The sequence below is a fragment of the Rhipicephalus microplus genome, chromosome 2 (genome assembly GCF_043290135.1).
Source record: "Rhipicephalus microplus isolate Deutch F79 chromosome 2, USDA_Rmic, whole genome shotgun sequence".
NCBI classification, from domain to species: Eukaryota; Metazoa; Arthropoda; class Arachnida; order Ixodida; family Ixodidae; genus Rhipicephalus; species Rhipicephalus microplus.
In genome coordinates, this window is record NC_134701.1 from 13,993,521 (window position 1) to 14,013,873 (window position 20,353).

The 20,353-nt window shown below is 45.9% G+C and overlaps 1 protein-coding gene and 1 long non-coding RNA gene across 2 annotated transcripts in view; both read left to right on the top strand.

Annotated features, from left to right (window-relative positions):
• LOC119169944 (adenylate cyclase type 3) overlaps nt 1–20,353 on the top strand; it is a 1,227,834-nt gene that overhangs the window by 346,556 nt on the left and 860,925 nt on the right. The gene's annotated exons all lie outside the window — the stretch shown is intronic.
• On the top strand, nt 10,724–14,281 carry LOC142795875 (uncharacterized). The gene is made up of 3 exons (XR_012893379.1): nt 10,724–11,340; nt 12,311–12,390; nt 13,987–14,281. It is a non-coding gene; the product is annotated as an uncharacterized LOC142795875 (long non-coding RNA).

Consider the following 20,353-nt stretch of genomic DNA (forward strand, 5'->3'; position numbering starts at 1 on the left):
CGTTCAGAGCGACAATTCTATTCCTTGCATTCTTGTATTCAATTTTTAAATCCTAATTTTTTGGTGCCCGTCGGCTACGTTTCCATGGCCAGTCTTTATGAGAAATAGCGCTCATAATATCTACAGTGAACCCCGAATAAGTTTTTCTATATTTCTTTAGTTTTTACATATGTACTTGAACGTTCGAAATTTAGTAGCTGCTCGGAAATTTTTTCCTAGACTGCGGAATAGTTCGATCCCACAGTTAACTGCATCCAGTCAAATTGTGCTATAAACTGATTGAAAACTTTGCTAATAAATATATCTATTTCCTGTTTATTACTATTATTTTTTCCTTCTGTACTCTCATCGCTCGGCAGTGGCAATTGTCCACATAGGCGACAGGCCACGAAATAACAGTCAGCTAATTTTTGCTTAATCACGCAAGACCTAAGTGAATAATTTGGTGCTCGCATTGCAATGTGGCCTATACAAGAAGACACAAGTTTGGTCTGTATGCATTCTTCGCGTGTTGGGGATTTTATGGTCGACTGTAGGCCATATTTTGCAAAAACTGAAAGGTAATCAGATACATTGACTGTGGTATAGTTCAATGTATTGATGTTTAGAGCTCCTACCACGCAAATTTGATCCACCATTGCTTGGCCGTCTAGGACTTCATCTAGCTCGCTCAAGATTAGTGAGACATTATTTTTAGGAGGACGATAAACAGCTAGCAGAAAAAAGTCCGTGTTAGCTAGCGTGATTTTCACTGGAAGGGATTCTGCATGGCTAAAGGTGATATTCACTGATGTGGTACAATATTTCGTGCGAACGAATAGCGTTATGCCACCACCTCGTTGGTTTGGCCTTGACATAAAAAAGGTCTTGTAACCATCCAAGAAAAACATATTTGTGACATCCACTGATACATTTGATTCGACTAAAACAAACACGTCCACACAATCCTTGAGCGACCCCGCTACTGTTTTCAATTCATCGCAGTACTTTCGAAGGCTTCTAATATTTACGCTAATCACTGCAAAGTCCTGTTCTCAATTAAAGCCAAAAATATCTTTAAACTCAGTTAAATTTGATGTGGTATAAAAGTTCATTGCCATGGAGTTTATGAGGTTTTAGCAATGTACAACAAGTTGTTCACTTGGATCAGAGGCTCATCTTCGTCTTTCTTCACAAAAACCTTGCCTCCCTTCACCCATAAAAATTTGTAGCTTTTTTCTCGGGCTGCCGTTCTCACTCGCCAGAACAGGTTACGGTTGAGCTTTGTCATGCTATCATTGAAAAACAGCTTCTGGCACTGCCCGTTTTGGTGCAAACGTTTTAGTCTCCCCCTAGCATCAAACCATCGTTCTCTTGCAGCCACCGACGAAAAGCGCACAAGTACCGCCGGGTTGGCCTTGTGTTTGCTTGGCAAGCGATGAACGACCTCGATATCAAAGCTAACAAAGCCTGATAGCTCGAGTTTGCTGGCTATGTCTGACAAGACTGCTTTCAGGTTTTCGTTATGTACGACTGGTAGTCCTTCCATTCCCATGCGTGCCTTTCTGCTATACTGCTCACTTTCATTTAGATCCTGTTGAAGTTGCTGAATCATTTCTGCTTGCGTTTTCAGTTCACTTTTAAAGTCAGCAATTTGGGCCTCATGTGCAGCTTCCCTTTTTTTTGCTGGCTGATAGCTGCTGCAAGACCAAATCGTATTGCTTTGACATGAAAGGACCTGTTTCTTCCAGATCCTTCACTGACATAGTTACTTTTGTAAATTCGGCTTTTAGGAGAAGCAGTTAGTCAACTTTGCTGTGCATGGTCAACAAAGAAGCAAGGCTACCTTTAATAGCAACCAACTATGATGCCATCTCAGGTTCTGAAGAATCTTCTGTGTAGTCATACCCACTGCCTGCGAAAACGCCCCACCCCCACGTTGTTTAGCCGAACGACAAGTTCTGCATACCCATGAATCACGTTTGCTTTGACTCTTTGCCGCGAAAATATTGTCAAGGGGTCGTGACGTGGCCGAAGACAGGATAATTTATGTTGTGATTTAACTGTTTATTTGGGCGAACCGGCGCTTGGTAAATGGAAAGTCCGATTACAATAGCAGTCTTGCACAGATATCAGTAAACGGAGCGTCGGCCGTCGATCAAATACCGACAAGCGGCGAAGTGCGTCGGCATTTATACTCTTGCCATCGAATGCTCTAGCGTTATCGCTGGCGGTGACGAGTGTTTCAGAATAATCTGTACAGTTCACGGAGTGGGCGCGATCTTATCGAAATGATCTACTATAGTCCCGAAGCTTTTCGAAAACTGCAGGCACGGTTTGAGCTGAGAATTGTATAGTGTATAGGGGTGATAACAAAGCTTGAGGAATGAAACGTGGCAGTATTTTGCACCCCACCGGAACAATGCTGTCCCAAATGATAAATGTTCTCACATTCCACACACTTCAAAAAACGACCGTAATCTGGGAGTGACTTGTTGCACGCAATACTACTTTTCTTAGCGAATTCAAACAATACACTGTGCAGTCAGCGGCTAACAAACGTTTGTTAGACTGACAAGGTAAACACAGTACCTGTAAAATATGACTCGTCAGTGCCTGGTCGCTGAATCGCCGCCGACTGCAGAGTGCCGTGCACTGCGGGCCGTTTAAGTAGGCGTTCCGTCTGCCAAGGTTTCCAAAGGATACTCGTGCTGCGGTATGCTTGGCTGCGACGTGTCGAAATCGCTCGCTGATGGCTTCAGACGGGATCGGATGGCCTGACCCAGCGGTAGAAAAGTCCCGTAGCACAAGAAGCACGAGCCTGCAGAATATGACTCGTCAGTGCCTGGTCACTGAATAATAATAATATTAAAATACAAAATAATAATAATGTTAATAATAATAATAATAATAAAATATCACACACTCTCCAACAACTTCTTCTGGGTACGCTGAATGCTCATCTCCATAACATTCCATTTGATGCAAAAGACACACGGCCTTTTTCTCTCCTTTCTGCGCGTCTGTTGCAATTCGCTTAACACTCACGAGGTGCTTGCTTTCGCGATAATATGCGGACGCCTTTTCCTCTTCTTTCAACAACTGCTGCACCATCTTACATTTCGAACGATGGTACGACACTTGGGAGCGTAATCTTCCTATCATAGCCAGGTGTCGACACACAAGATGAGCATTGCTGCTCATTGTTTGCCTACAAACACTTACTGCTTCTTGTTCAGTGAGAGCATCTCGTGAAGCCGCAACATCCAGGTCTGGTTCGTTGGTCTCCACTTATCGCTTCCTTGATGTTTGTTTTTGCTGTAGGGGCGAAACTCGTGAAGCAGGATCTTTGCAAGGCTTCTTTGCACTCGATCTAATGTGGGAAGGCAAGCGGCTTGCGAGCGTAAGCAGCTGCATTTTTCACATTATTCATGGATATGGTTTAGAGTACGAAGTAACCCATAAGAGATCGGGGTCTCCGGAATTTAATGTTTACAGGTGGTTACACCTTGACAATGCACGCCACTCCTCCAGAGCAAGCCGTCCGAAGGGGTTATTCAGCAGCTAAAGTCCAGTATTTTAAGATGATAGTCTTTCTTGGGGACCTTCCATGCAAAATGTTTGGTCTATCTGTCTGGCTATCTGTCCATTTGTCTGCTTGTCCACCCTCAACGGTACCGGGCACTTCACACGGCACCAGCGGATACGCCAAACGGCCAAACCCATCCGCAGCGCCCACCAATGTTGCTCAAGGTTCAGCATTCATGCTTGTGCGATTGTCTATTAAAAAACAATCATCGCGCATATGTGAGGCACCATAAAAACACGTATATATTCTGCATGTGCGTCTCTTACTAGAAAAAGCATACATAAGTTATTCGAAGGACCGCAGCGCTTATCACGCGGCGCTCACCATGCCATGCTTGCCCGAAAAGGGAAGTGTTTCAACGCTTTGCTAAAACGACATGGTGGTGGCACCTACCCGTCGCCTTGCCTTCTACACCTTATCACCTCTGAGGCGGACGGTACGCCTATTTCAGAACCGTGCGTTTCGTTTTCCAAGATAACTGCCAGATAGCGCTCATGTCTCACGTGTGACGCGACTTGGTGCGCTTGTACACCTCCGCTGCACGCTCGAGGCACTCTAACGCAGCGCCTACAGAATACTACTCACCGATTTTCTTTAGCAGAACATCAAATAAACGTTTTATTCAATCACTTCAGACGCAAAACTATCGTCTTTCGACGACATTTGCAGATTGACAAGCAGACATGCGTCCAATTTTTTACTTATATTTTTAACCGTTAGAGATACAAGTCACGTACGTGTTTCAAAGAGCTGTCAAGCAGCACACTGCAGCTTTCAGCCCTGAAGAGCATTACAGACATATTTGTAAAGATATACAAATAGAACATAGCTAGCAAAAGGAAGGTGTGCTCGTCACTTCTGTAAGCGACAACTAGTTGCGGCCTCGTTGTTCAACGAGAGCAAGTGCCCAAGTTGTTTGGTGCTCACCGCTTGCAGAACAAATTCAGTGTTGTTTATTTCTCTAACTCACTCTGATCGTTACCAATGCTTTATGATTCATGCATTACGCTTCGTTAGCCATTTTTACGCATTTTTACTGAGCTTAAGCATTTAATATTGATGAGCACATGCACACCTAAATTGTGCGTCGAGCTGTCTCATAACATTAGTTTTTTTTTTTAAAGAAGACATGATCCCCTTACTCTGACTTGAGTAATCCGCCTCCCCCTCATCGTCGAGAACCATTATACCACGGCTTCACATCGACAATCTCTGTTGTGCCATGTGTTCTGCGCAGAAGATGCAATGGCAGGGTCACTGCGCCCCTACCACTGACAGGTGGCGAAACGTACTCCAAAACTCTCCCATTGTATTCGCGACGGTTGAGAAGGCCGTAAGGAAGCAAACAAGCGCAGGTGCTGTATAGCCCGGCCGTGGCTCAGCACTACTTTCTGAACAAGACCATTGACAAAGCCGTCAAAGAAATGAAAAAGGCTGAGGTGCAATGACGCCTGGAAGCCAAGTACCTTCCCGTAGCACCAACGAACCCACTCCCCAGCTACGAAGGGGCTGCCAACAAGAGACAAGATGCCGACGTCGAAGAATGGGAAGTGCGTGCGGTTATGCAAACAATTACCTGTGAATCGATGCCCGAACTGGACCACGTTCCAAACAAGGAATATAGAAACTTGAACGGCATGGAAATCGAAGCCTTCACCAATTATTACAACCAGTAATGCCGGACTGGCAAGCTACCGCAACAATGAACGACCGCGAAAACAGTCTTAATTCCAAAACCGGGCAAATCACCCAGCACAGATAACCTGAGACCCATCTCTCTATCGCCGTGCGTGAGATGGTACTGGAAGACGTCCTACTCAACAAATAGGAATGTTCTTTGGAAGACTCCAACATATATCTACATACAATGCAGTAGTTCCTTGCCAAACTGTGCACCCAGATCGCCATGCTGTCACTGAATAACGAAATCGTGGACAGGCAGTTTCCCACGTTGCACAACTGAGCGGTGCTCGGGCTTGATCTCCACGGAGAATTTGACAACCTACGCCATTCGCCCGCTCTTCGGCAGGTGCCCCACCTCAAGATGAGGGACAGGACGTTCGCTTACACCAAAGATTTCCTGACGAACTACTCCACACGGCTTGTGTCAGAACTAAAACTACCGCTCAAACAGCTGGGAAGCGCTGGGATCCCTCAGGGCTCCTTGTTCTCTTCTGTGTTGTTCAACCTCCTCGCGATCGGCGTAGCAAGAAGACTAGGAACATCAAGTACATGGTTTGTGTGGACGACATCACGCTGTGGTCAACGGAGGAAGTGACAGCCAGATCGAGGCAGCCCTCCAAGAAGCCGTCGCCGCCGTAGAACACCTACAACCCACCGGGCTCAAATGTTCACCAACGAAGTCGAAACTGCTAGTGATTTCGCCGAAACGTGCGCGACGCTTGACAACGCCGCACATCAACACGGTAACCCAAAATGGAACACCAATACCACACGCGCCGACGTTCAGAGTTGTGGGGTTGCACCTTCAGGACCTGAACCGTAGCAACGTGACGGTACAAGAGCTCCACGCAACGCTCCCACTGGCCACCCACTTACTAAAAAAGGTGGCCACGCGGTACTAGAGCATGAGAGAAGACAGTCTATTACTAATCACACAGTCATTTGCAGTCTGCCACATCTCTTAAGTATCGTCGTTTTGCAAATGGAAAGCTGCGGAGAAGATCAACGTCGACGCGGTGATCAGAAAGGCGTACAAGACGACCCTAGGTCTATGCCCCCCCCCCCCCTCCCGCCTACAGGGAATGCACGCTCGCTTTGGGCGTTAACGATATCACGATTGCACGCTCGCTTTAGGCGTTAACGGAATAAATTGGAAGCCCAGTGAACGGCACATTATCACCGCTTTTTTCAGACCAGAACAGAAAGAACGTTACTACAACGCATCGGAATCAACGCGCCAGGTACGACCCTGGAGGTAGAAAGGCAGCTACCCCAAAACATTCTGCAAAGGCAGAGGGTACCCCCCTTACCGAATCACGTGCATCCGCAAGTGCACCAAGCAAGAATCATGGCGAGAGCCACGGCCTTCTCAAAAGGAACACGCCAACGATCCGCTCGCCTTCTACGTGGACGTTGCGAAGTATTCCTCCGGCCGAACACGTACGCAGCAGCAGTCTTCACAGCAGACACCGGAGTACTCCACAACACCCAGGAAGCATACGGTGCAAGTCGCTCACGCAAGCTTAGGAGTTTGAAATCGCACTGGCACAGGCGATGGGGGATTACCGCGTGGTTCTCAGCAACTCGTGGGTGACAGTAGTGAACATTGTTCGTAGCAAAGTTCTTTGTGTGTTGTTGTAGCAACCGTTATTTGTAGCAAAACACATAAAGAAAAACTCCCGGCCTGCGCGGTAGGCTCAACACAGTCACAGCGAAAACTAGAAGAGCGACCTTTCAGAGCCTTTTCAAAACACTCATTGGTTGTTTTGCTCTTGTCATTGGTTGTTTGTCATCTTGCGGCGAGCAGAAAAACCATTCTTTGCAGAAATAGAACGGCAAGATTGCAACCCCTCCTCCTTCAAGACGCTTACCGGCTCTCGCGTAATCGCGTTAAGTGGGGAGAGGGTCGCAATCTTGCCACTGGTTCGATATCAGCAACGAATTGTTCTTTTCCTCACCGTGAGACGCAGAAAGAGACTGTGGTCGCTCTCGCTCTTGCTTGAACGCGCTGCCAGCAGCCGCCGGAGCACGCAGACAACGCGTTCCCGTGTTCCCTTCAATGAAAATTGTCACTGCACCTCAAAGAATAGAGCTTTGTTGCGTGAGCTGCAACGACGTCATTCTATTTTGAGATGTCTTCCAACGAAGTCTGCAGGGTAATTTGTAATTAACTCGTGCAGTGTTTGTTATTTTATGCCACCCATCTGCGGTGGTATAGTGGCTAAAGCACTCGGCTGTTGACCCGCTCGTCGCGTGAACGAATCCCGGCTGCGGCGGCTGCATTTTCGAAGGAGGCGAAAATGCTCTAGGTCCGTGGGCTCACATTGAGGTGGAAGTTAAAAAAACGTCAGGTTTTAGAGATTTCCAGAGACCTCCACTACGGCGTCTTTCACAATCATATGGTGGTCTTGAGACACCAAACTCCACATATAAGTCACGTTACCTTACGCCAACATATTGCCACGTGATGTCTTTAGGTTTCCCGTGATGGAAGTGGGAGGAGCAGAAAACAACTTTAATGACGCCAAAATGGGTCAGGTGAGGAAGGGGGATGGGGTCAGGGAAGAAGAAGACGATGAGCCCTCAGGCTGCTCTAGGTGGCCGAAAGTATGTGCGCTTCGGAGACCCCTATGGCCCAGCGTACGATCCGAAGTTGGTCGTCCGGGTGTGAGCTACGCAGAGCAGCCTCCCATTGCTTCTGTCGCTCAGCCCCCGCAAAGGGGGGATTTAGGATGTTTCGACAAGTTCTATATGTATAATTAAAGTCGGCTCGGGGACTCGAGCAGAGGCGACAATGAGATAAGGTATCATGTGGGTGAATTTTATATTGTATGAAGGAAAAAATCAAGGTGCCTGTTTGGAGTCGGCGCCAAACGATATGCTTAGTCTGTGATAGTTATTTATTGTGCTGGTGGGTAGATTATGCAGCAATTGCGGTAATGTAATCTCATGGTAGGTGAATAAGCACTCACGCGCACTGCGAAAGGAAGGCAGACCGTCCACTGCCCGGTTGACGAGTGCTCGGGCTTGCTCATGAACGGCTGTATTACCGACATGGCCACAATGCGCGGGAATCCACAAAATGGTGATTATTCGTTGAAGTGGAGGGAGCAATCATAGGATACGATGTGGAGGTGTATGAATTCAACGCATATCAAAATTACTAATGGCCGTTCTTGAGTTTGAGAAGATATACTCCGTCTGGGTGTGAGCAATCGCTAACGCAATCGCTGCGTCTTCCGCGTTGATTGGTCGAGCCACTCGGTCGAAGGTGGCGCTACACAGTAAGTTATGGGCATTGCCTAATTCTGCCGCCACAAATAGAGGACGATGGGCGTTTTTTATGGCATCGACATAAGCGACCGGAGTCGACGATGCGTAGCGCTTATGAAGCAATCTAGCTGTGGCTATTCACCGGTGGGATTATGGAGGGGGTGGGTATTTTTAGGCAATGGCGGCATCAAAAGACTGTCGCTAATGTATTCTGGAGGAGATTTTGTGGAGGTAGGGCATCCAGTGAGGTTGAGTTTGAGGCACTGAAGCAGCAGCCTTCTTGTTTCGGATTGCGAAAGTTGGGCATAGTGGCTGATGAGGTCCGCTTCGATTAGTTCATCAATGGTGCTTTGCACCCCCAACTGGAGATTTCTCGTAGCGGTACCTTTAGGCAGGTGCAAAGCAGTTTTAAATGCTGTACGAATGAGGTGTTCTATCTGATCCCTCTCTTCAGATGAAAGGGAAAGATAGGAGAAGGAATAAGTAATTTTACACCGGCAGAATGCTTGGACAAGGCGGCGTGTGTCCGCTTCGCGCATGCCTGTGTGGCGATTAGAAATCCTCTTCATGAGGGCTGATATATTCTGCACTAAGCGCCGTATAGTACCTTTGCTTATGGATTTGGAGCCGTTATTAGAAATGTGATGGCCTAGAACTTTGATATTGCTTACCTGAGGGAGGAGTCGATCATCCATGTATGCGAATATCTCTAGAGGAAAAGGATCCGTGGGACGAATGAGAAGGAGTTAAGATTTAGGAGCTGAGCAGCTGAGGGCAACGCTTCATGCTTATTCTTGTACTGTTAGTGCTGCTCTCTGGAGGGTGTATTCGATTGTGGCACAGTTGCCCGTGGTGGTCCAAAATGTGATGTCATCGGCGTACAGTGCGTGTTGTAGGCCTGGTATGGTAGCTAATCTTTTCGCGATGGGTATCAGGGTTACAATAAAGAGGAAAGGAGAGAGTATGACCCCTTGCGGAGTGCCCCTACTTCCGAGGGTGAAGGTTGGAGATTTAACCGATCCTAGATGTATCTCGGTGGTTCTGTTCATTAAAAAGGTCGCAACATATTTCTAAGTGCGGGAACTCACGTTGAGCGCACGCAGGTTCATTCTTCAGAATAGCCGCATGTCGGACATTGTCAAATGCTTTAGCCAAGTCAAGTGTGAATATTGCTTTTGAAAGATGTGTAAAGTCATCCTTAGTACTTCTCTTTGAGCTGGAGCATCACATCTTGGGAGGAGAGCCCTGCCCTGAATTCAAACATACTGGGAGGGAAGAGGTGATTCGTCTACATGAATCTGTTAAGGCAATTGAGGATGATGTGATCCATAGGTTGGCCGACACATGAAGTGAGGCCTATAGGGCGCAAGTTAGCTAGGCTGAGTGGTTTGCCTGGCTTTGGGATGAATGTTACCTTGTCATGTTTCCACTGGGAAGGCAGCTGCTTTCTTCCCAGTGCTGGTTGAAATACTCAGTGAGAACCCTAAGTGAGCCTGCGTCTAGGTTGCGTATAGATTTATTGGTGACACGATCTGGTCTTAGATCTGAGGTGTTGCACAGCTGATATAATGCCGCGCAAAACTCTGCTCCCATTATGGGACGGTTTAAATCTTCACTCTAAGCCAAAAATGGCCAAAATGGGAGCAACGGCTGTTTTTACTCCTTCAGACCGACTGTTACTCTCCGAAAAGACCAAGCGGAACAAGATGGCCGACTTGTTCGAGAATGGGGAGCAACTGTATTCATCTAAAGTTTGTAAGGGAGCAACGGAAGGAGGAACCGCTGTAAATGCTCTCGTCACGCAACGGTTACTCCCCGGCAGGACACCGCACACAAATATGCATGCCGCCCACATTGATATTCATGGGCCAGATTATTGTTGGTTCTGTGTGCCAAACTTCACCAAACCAAAACAGTGATTTATTTTAGCATCCGTAGATAATAAGATAGCAGCGCTGGCTGAACACAGAAGGCCTGAGAATACAGTACGGCAAATACCTAACACACGCAGCAGCAGAATGGACAGTTGGCACGTCAAAGCGGACCGAACGCCGAAACACGTGCAAAACAACGATAAAAAAAGCCTAGACACGCCGTTCGTCCGCGAAGTAAGGGCGTCAAAGTCGATCAAGCACCGAAACACGTGCATAAGGAGCCCCCCCCCCCCCCCCCGCCCATATATATATCGGAGAAAAAAAAAAAAAAAGTTGACCCAGACGCGCTTCTCATCAGCCATACACTTAGTAGCACGCTTCACCGTGTAGTTTGAGGGCAGAATGACAAATCTGCGCCATCTGCGCCCGCACGACAAGTGTGGCGCTAGCGTAGCAAACGATGTAAGTTACAAAGTAATTTTTATTCGGTGTTTATGTTGACTAGCACTAAATAAAAATTACACTCAACTTTTTATATTTATTTATGAGTTTTAATGTACCTCAGTTTTTTTTTATAATTGTATTAGGAGAACACACTGAAATTTTTGCGCTGACGCCTGTGCTGCCACTGCTCGACGTTTTTTTTTTTTTTTCGGCGCAACTAGGTTCGCGTTCGCACTACTTACTCATTTTCATATGGTCTGTGGTTGGCGAGCACATGGACGTGCTAGCTTGTGAGCGATGTTTTGATCGTGTGTGTGTGTCGCAGATTTGCGTTTCTACTTATTCGTGATGAAGGTTAGTGTATATTTATCTTTATTGAGCGCGAAGTAGTTGTGGATTTTGCTGCTGGGTGGAACAAACACATCGTAAACACGTCTTCAGCTATCTGCAAGCCTGTTCGCTCGTCGGACAAAGGACTGTGCATGCATCAGCGTGCAGGTGAGTGGCATTTCCAGCAACATTTAATGCTCTTACAATACATTGTTGAGTGGTTGCGCTATTGAAAGAGAAATGATTTGCTCTTATTCACCGTATCCATTGCTAGCCTAGTCGGACTAAATTACCTCTATTACCGCCTGCATACCCTCTTGCTTCCCCTGTCACCACTGTAGTGCCAGTGTACTTTTGCAGTTAAAAGTTCATTTCCGCAACACTACCTCGCTTGAAAAAACATTGGGGCGGGGTTGTAGCTGCATTCATACTGGCACTTTTCTACCATTGGCTTTATGTAATGTTAACGGCTGAGTGTTGGGGCCTTGGGCCGCATTTTTTAGAGATGTAAAGTGTATGTAAATCAGTAAGTGAACAAATCATTGTCGCATCACTTCACTGGCATAGCCAGGTGGTTGCGCACAGAATTTTTTTAGGCCGGGCGTAGGGAGCCCAAATTGACGACCATATTCGCTTGCCCGGCCTATTCAGATAAGCGGACCCCCCCCCCCCCTCCCCGCACGCCTAAAAAAAAAAAAAATCTGCCCACATCACTGCGTCACTTGCTTCACCTCTGCGCTGAACGTACTATTTTATAAGCGCACCATCAAGCGAGCAGTTTACATATTGACAGAACAATTGCAGGAGGAATGACCCAAATTTTCAGATTTCTTTAGTGATGCAAAACCTTAGCAAAACTGAATATTGTGAAAGACAATCATAAATGCTGTATGTTCTCGTTAGCGCTGTCATTATTCTGCATCATGAAATCTTTATGCGCTGTGAAAACTTGGCATGCCGTTGAAGTCACATATCGACGTTAATACCAATCGACGAAAATTTCGACAACCTCAATAACGCCGTTTGGGATTTGCCGCATGCACATAATTAGGCTGATTCCCACTTGGCTGTTCTTAACCTGACTTCACTGCTACCAAATGAAACAATATTTGACGCATGTCTTTTACTTTTTTTTCAGGGATATGACACAAAGTTTGGTTATACTGCAGATAAAGATGCTCCCAACGATGCTAAAGTACAGAAAGCAAGTGAATTTTGGTAAGTGCAGACTTTTTGTACTACGTATATGAAAGCATCGCTTTTTAGGGGCAAACTGTGCATGTGTTGGCCAGAGAATAGTTCATTATGCCACATGGTTACACTGGCACTGACAATTCGACATGGCTCCGCTGGCCCGTGTGTGTGCTCACACTGTTACCGTTAAGATAAAAAGTTTATGTTTTCATTGCAGAGATTGCTGTTTGTACTAAAAAGCCAACTGCCAAGATTTGTTTACGCTGGTGCTTTTAAAAGTATGCTTTCCCTATTTACATGGATTTCGGCTTGCACAAAGCATAACACTTGGGCCTAGATTCACAAAGCTGTCCATGCGCAGGCCTTCATAACAGCGTTTCTTGACTTGCCTTTACCCTGTTTTCTGCAGATGTTTCGTGGGTTTAAAAGTGCCACAGCATGTTGACCTCCCCCACTCTGAAATATTCGCGTTCAAAGTTCCGCAAGAGTGGGCTTAACTTTCTTGTGCACCTCTTTGCTAGTCCAAGATACTGAAGTGTTATGCTCTTACTAGAGGTGGCAGTGTTTCTAATGTTTGTATTTCCATCACATTGACCAAGTATGCGATCTTGGCTTGACTGGTAGCACATCCTCAACAAATGTATTTGTGGCACATGTAGAAGGCAGTACAAAATAAAGAGGCAGACATTCACACCGGGAGCTAACTTCTAATAATGATTTTTTTTTTTTGGAAACCATGGTGTGCTTATTCCAATTTGTCTAACAAGCAGTAACCTGTTTGGCTGTGAACCAACAAGACGTTGAACTAATAAAAGCTTCACATCTTGTTGCTCTCAAATATATATGTATTGGCAAGCTATCTGTGACACTGTCAAACAAAGAATCAGAATATCTGTGCATGCCTTAAGATATATTGCTTCGTTTACATATCTCGTGGCTGTGACTCGTCAACCGAGTGAACAAATGCACCCTAGTTTTCTAAATTTAAAGCATTTTTTGAAGGTAGCACGGTCGACATTTATTTGTCTATAGTTTTGTCCAGCCGTTTGCGTCAAGTACAAAGAAATATACTGAAGATTATCATGTAGCCTCTGCAAATGGTTGCTTTCAAGCAGGCTTCGCATGCTTGGCTTGTGCCTACAGGTATTGCACAATTCAAGACGCAGCAGCGTATGATAGAACAGTAGAATCGAGAGCAACTATGTGCACGAGCTAAATAAGCATTTTAACATGAGCGGACAGTACGTGTTATTTGCCACACACATGACCTCATTTAGAATGCCCATTGGTGAATGGGCTCATAGAAATGTCACTCAGCTGTGTATAGGAAACAAGTTAACTGAACCTAAGGGTATCTTTAACTGCTACAAATATGCCTTGTTGAGGTGCTGCACATTTTCTTCCAGAGTATTGCTGTCTGAGACATCATGTGAAGAGCGTCTACCACATCAGCATTTATATGGCTTGCCAAGTAACGTTTGGCCGAACCTTCCTTTTTTTTCACATTTCGTTTTGCAGTAGACATCCTAGAATGTAAGCGCTGCTGCAGTGTGTGTGACTCATTGTTATGAATTGATTCTGGCATGTTTAACCTCACACTTCTATTTTTTTTTCTTGCAGCAATGAGATGCTTCACATATGCCTGCGGTGACGTTCTGCTGCGCTAGCCTGATGGAAACACCAGCTGCGAAACTTGAATTCTTCAGAATTGGAGAAGTTGCCCTTCTCTCACCAATGATGACAAAGACTGCCCTATGCTAGAAATTCAAGATTGTTTTTCCACGGATGACGCAGAAAACCTTTGATGTATTATGGTGTTTGTTTAGTGCTGGCTGTGGTGTGGTGAAGTCTACTTTTACGTGTGGTCACACGTCGCCTCATAAAAAGAACAATAAAGCATTTATTTTCCTTTCAATATTGTCCACTTTTTGTGTTAGAAGCACCCAAGCAGTGCTCTTCCAAGGAGCTCTCGCCATGTGTTAAGCGTGTGACAAGCATACTCGAGATAAATACTCATTTCCCCGAATGAGTAACTGGAAGCATGTGCAGTTGGTTTTCAGAGAGTAACTGCGAACACGTGGGAGGAACAGTGAAGAGTAACTGTTGCTCTTAGAAGAGCAACTGGTGGGAGTAATGGTTGGTCGGCAGGGAGCAACTGGTGGGAGTAACTGTTGGTCTGCAGGGAGGAACTGGAGGGAGTAACTGTTCATCCCCCGAAGGAGGAACTGAAAGGAGAGCAACGGTTCCTCCCTCTGCAGTTACTCCTTTTAGGAGAGTAATGGGAGTGGCAATGCAATTGCTCCCTGAAAGGAGCAACCCCTATACCCCTGTTGCTCCGTTTTGGCTTAGAGTGTTGGCTGGGAAGGCCCTTATATTCGGACATGAACTCGGTCGTATGCTGCGGAAAGTAGGTTTGAATTAGGATTTGCAATATGTCCTGTCTGTACTTCATCGTTAGTTCAATTAGTCGTGTTATAAGTTTGCTAGTTTCAGCCTTCTATTTTGATCGTTCTAATAGGTTACGTAGAAAAGACCATGTTTTCTTAAAGTGAAGGCTTCCACCAAGCCGATTATATAACTGCGTCGATTGTTGCGAGACAATATTACTGGCGTGCTCTGTGATGATGTACGGAGTCGTCGACATGCGACACCGCAATGTGCGGTAGTGCTTTTACTTAAGCCAGCGTCTTTCCATACTCTGGCAAGCCTCCCATAACTGCATCAAACTGCTACCCACCGGCTCATTTCATGCTCAGTTGCTGCTTGCTTAGTCGCTAATTTCAGATATTTTTGTAGATCTGCGACCCATGTATCATAGTCTGAAATGGAGGTGCCCTGTTTCAGTGCTCAAAGTTTTCTAAAATTATTCCAGTCTACAATAGGTTTGAGCTTGCACCACGGTCTAAAATTACCGGCCTGAAGATTGACGTCAGTTAAACAGTGATCACTGCCTAGGGTGAGGCCAGTGTTCTCCCATTGTAGCTGAGTGATGTTCTTAACAAGCGTTAAATCTGGGCACGGGTCCCCGCTAACACTGTTTCTTATGCGGGTAGCTTGCGTGGTATCCATCGCAAGGAACAGCTGGTGTTTTATGAAGTTGCAACGTTGTCGTCCGTTGACGAAAGAAGCCCCATTCCACATGTCAGGCATCAAAATCCCCTACTATGATTATAGGCACGGTGCCTGCGACAGAGAGGGCTCGTGCAAGCGTGCGCAACGTGTCCGCTGCTTTTCTCCGGTGGTGGTTGTAGATATTCAAAATAAATAAATTGCTAGATCGAAAATGTGTGGCAGAAGCTCAAGAGGAACGCAGTCAGAATATATTTTGGAGAGGGCATGGGTAACATGTGAAATGTTACGATGAATTTAAGTGGTGAACCATAGGGTGGGAGAAAATTGTGGTTGTGTAGCACGATATCCTGTTGAATGGCATTGTTTGTTTGGTTCCTGTATTGCGATGACATCTGGCACTGGCGTCGCCTGCTGCAGGTGGAGGAATAAGTTATCGTTTTTGCGCTGTAGGCCTCTGCGATTCCATCACCAAATCCTTCATGGTTGAGGGAACAAGGGCTTATCGGGGGGCGAGAAGCCATCATCAGGCGGGAAGAGGTAATGACGGGGGCTTGGGGGCGAAAAGTTTAGTCGTTAGGTCTGTACTCACCTGTTCCCGACGAGGAAATCGTTCCGCAATTTGTGTGAATCAGAGATCCGCTCTTTGTTCTACTTTATTATTATGCTCCTCTAGAGCTTGACCTGATGCGTCGGACACATCGTGCGTGATTTCTAGAGGACGCTTTTTCTTGGGTGAATGGTCATCATCTAGGGATTGATTTGGGTCTGAAAGATCACCTGCGTCTGCGGGAAGAGAGTCACGAATTTCTACTGGTTCTTGGCACTTAGTGGGTTGGGCAAATTTTGTGTGTGTGAGTGCATTTAAGCGTTCGAGGATTAATAAAATTTGTTGTTTCAGATCCTAATTTTCTTTGGTGAGATGGTCTATAGTGGACTGATAGTAGAGATCTCTGTAATCTGAACGACTACTGGAGCCATGGGAGGCGCCACTTGCACAGCTCACCTTTTGCGGGGTCTTGGTTCACCGTTGGCACTACTTGGGGTGTATGTTGTTCAGGATTCCTACTTCCGGTTTGTCCATCGGTTGCCGAATTTAATGAAGGAAACGAAACCTGGTTGAAGTGAATGTCCGGCGCCTCCCGGGGCTGATGTGGTGAGGTATTTCTTCCCCACTGGTTCTTGCCACGTTGGTATCGACAGTGGCAAAGTCTGTCGCCGGTCTTGTGAGCTCCGCCGCAGGCAATGCAATTGGGGGAGCACTGCTGGTCGGCCGGGTGTTGCTGTTCGCAGCCGAGGCATTAATAGCGCGTGGGTTTTGTGCAGACGTCTCTTCAATGCCCCGTCTGTCGGCAGTTCGTACAAGCCTCCACTTTGAGCCTGAAGGAGTAGACTCTAAAGACTGAGCCGAAAAACTTGACTGACACTTGATAAGTGTCGGACATGAAGTCGATCAGCTCTCATTTTGATGTGAGGCCCATGTCCCGAGCCTGCACGTTGGAGAGCAGCGGATTAGATTGCCGTAGTTCCTGCAGAATCTCAATTCACTTTATTTCACTTTATTTTCAATTCCAAAATGATAGATCAAAAAACTGTTTGGACCCATAGCCAAAGGCTAGAATAGAGTCCAATGATGCGATACAATATGGCACAGTATCCAAACGATCACACAAGGCAACAATAGCACATGTAGCAAAATAATAGAACAAGGCATTGAACCAAGATACAAGATGCTAAACATTGCGGATATAGTAAAAAAAGGTTAGGCATTGTACAGACATATATATTCAGATACTCGAACTTGGGTAAGATAACAGAAACATGTAATTTTTATACACAAACAAAAGAAAGGCAACGAGTAATACTAACTAAGCATTAAACTTTCACAGGATGTAGTGGGGCTTATATACAAGGATTGAGCGATTTTGTTACTATTCATGGGGTTACAGAGACACATTAAGGATTGCAAGGAAGTGTTTTTTTTATTTTCAGAGGAAAGTTAACAGCCGATTTTATATCCTGGAGCAATCTATTCCAGATTTTGGTACCGACGAACTCCAGACGCCGTTCTCCATAGACGTTGTTAGTTGGAGGAAGGTTAAAATTACCGGCAGCAGTATTCCTCGTAGGGCAAGATGAGAAGCAAAGAATCGACGAATGAACAGGACGGTTATACCTTATGATATTATTAATGGCAATGGCTGTTCTCTGTTGACGCAAACTGTCCATTGGTAAAATTTGTAGTTTACTAAACAAGGCTGCGCTGGGATGATCGTGGCTTGAGTGCGTTATTATTCTTAGTGAGCGCTTCCGTAGTTTTCGTAAAGGCTCCAGGTCTGTAGTGTAGGTCCAACCCCACGAATCGATACAGTAGGACAGATGACAGTGGATGAAAGAAAAGTACAAGATCCGTAATATTGCAAGGTCGAAATAATTTCTCGCTTGCAACAATGCATGACAGCCCGGAGATAACCTAAGGCGATTCTCTATTACATGCTCGAGAGATAGTGCCTTAGATGGCTCCATCTGAGGGTGTGATGTAGGCGTTGACTGCAATTGTCTTGCCGCGGAGAGTGATCAGCCTTATCTGTGCGTACTTGGCCGCTCTCTCATGGCAAGCCGTTGACACTGTGAAAACATTCTTTACTAGATTGGTGCGTGTGAGGATGCAGGACTCCACAAGGCTGCTACTGTCCAGCAACGCGGCCCGCAATCCTCCATCTGTGATCGCTGTCATGTTGATGCCCGCGTTTGGGCGATAAACAACCTTGGCATCATCCGTCAGTAACTGTCATATCGGGCCGCGTCTGAGGCTTGCCGCGAACGCTTTGGTGCCTATTTTCTCCACTGGCGTCTTGACGAAGTCTTGGTAGACGAGTTGTAGCTGGGCAGCGACGCTGGCGTTTTCCGCTTGGAAAAGTGCGTCGGTCTTAGATTTCTGCGTACGGTGCTTCTGTCATGCATTGAGTACTTCTTTCTACTCATCCGGAATAAACGCAGAGGGCTGAAGCTCTGTGTCTGTGACTGTGTACTCCATGGTGGCAGCAGACTGTGGCGGAACACGCGTTCCTGTCGTCAACGTTGACTGCAAGGGAATGAGGCAACGCCACCTAGAAAAAAAATCAGGCCCTCACACTGCCGCCGTGACGTCACGCGTCTTGACCGAGCGAGTGAGGGCACGGGAGGCTGAATCACTGCATGCATTGCCACTAGCGTCTCCCGTGAGAAGATGAAGCGTTCGCGGCGCCTTTTCTGCGTGTGCGACAACTTCATTTTACCTTTAGCGTCGCGATTGGCGTTAGTTTTAGGAATGCATTACGCTTTTGCGTTTTTGACGAGTGTCTGGAAGCCATTTATTATTCCATTTAAGAAGATTATATGCTATAGAACTGCGACTGATGTGAAAAAAAGTTTGATGGCGCATTGAGTTGATAAAATAAATGAAATAAATTTTATTAATTTTTTATGCTTTATTCAGACACATACACGACACACACAGGCACACACATACAAGGCGCACTGTTCCAGAAGATGCACCGAGACTGGTAATACTCATTTACTGAATTTTTGCACTTTTCTCTGTTGTGCCTGCGCTTTTGTGCTCTTCAGAACATCTGCTTTTATAGACACATAGTTATTGAGGAGAGTGTTCGCTGCTGCCACAAGTATTTTATTTAACACAATGTCCGAGTGATGGTCATTAAAACAGACATCGAAATCTTTATTTTCACAAAAGTGTCTTGTGACAGCCTCAAGAAGTCCCCTCTAATTTGGCGTTGCATGAAAACGCGTTGCATTCTCTTTTTTTTTTTGTAAACTGTTCAAGTACAATATGGGCATGCAAGACTGCATTAACGACAGCCGGCTTGGAAAACTTCAGAGCACTTCTCGAAAGGTTTTCAATTAACCGATTGCTCTCAAGTTGAATTTCCTGGTCCTGGGTTATAATATTCTTGGCACAATACTCACAAGGCAGCTTTGTTAAGGCAGCATGGGCTCAAAAGCCAGCGATGTACGTGATTACTGGCGAAATTGACCCCTCATTTGTTTTGTCACGGTCTGATATTTTTATACTGCACTCCTCTGTCAACTGAGCCCCATCAAGTGGCACAACACATGGCTTCTGTAATTCTTGCATATCTGGAAATACCAAACTGTCCTGTAGCCTCATTTTTTTCTCCGGCTCGAACACTTGCTGTATTGAGATGTGATAATTTGTGCCTGAGCGCCGCCGGTACTGTCCGAACCTTTCCTCAAGACTGTATCTTTGAAATTTCCTTAGCAACACCTAGTCAACATTCTTCAAGGCAGTAACGGCACAGCTCTACAAGCGCATAACAAGTCAGCCGCAATGCTGAGTGCGTTTCCATGGATAGTGCGCCTGTATCCATCTTGATGTCTCGTCATATGTCCAAACAATCCAGGAAATTATTAATGAATTCTTTCTGCTTGCCAGTCAAACTTCTGACTAGGTCCTGGAGAGGATCTCTTAGGCGACAGCCCTTGGAGGGGCTTTTCACGTTGAGCACATGCCACCACTTCAAAATTAGGTCAATGAAGTGCGCTGTCCCTTCAGCGTAGTTCAAATTGAGCTCGTCTCCGCGCATTTTTAGAGCCTCTACCACAAATGAACTGAAAATCTTTAAAACAAGCTTCAAACTCTGCCGCTCACTGTTGGATGCGTGCAAGTCCTAGTAGCTGAATCCATAACCAAACTTTGTAACGCTGTGTTGCTCCGAAGCGTGCAAGTCTCGAATAGCTTTGAAAGATGCTCCGTTAACCCGTACTAACGATGGTGTGCTGAAAGTTCCAGGTTAAAAAATACACGTTCCTGAATTTTTTTGGTTCAACCAGTTGTTTCTGATGCACTTCAGAAGGTGAACGGGGTCTACTACATAAAAAATGGGTCTTGCTTTGT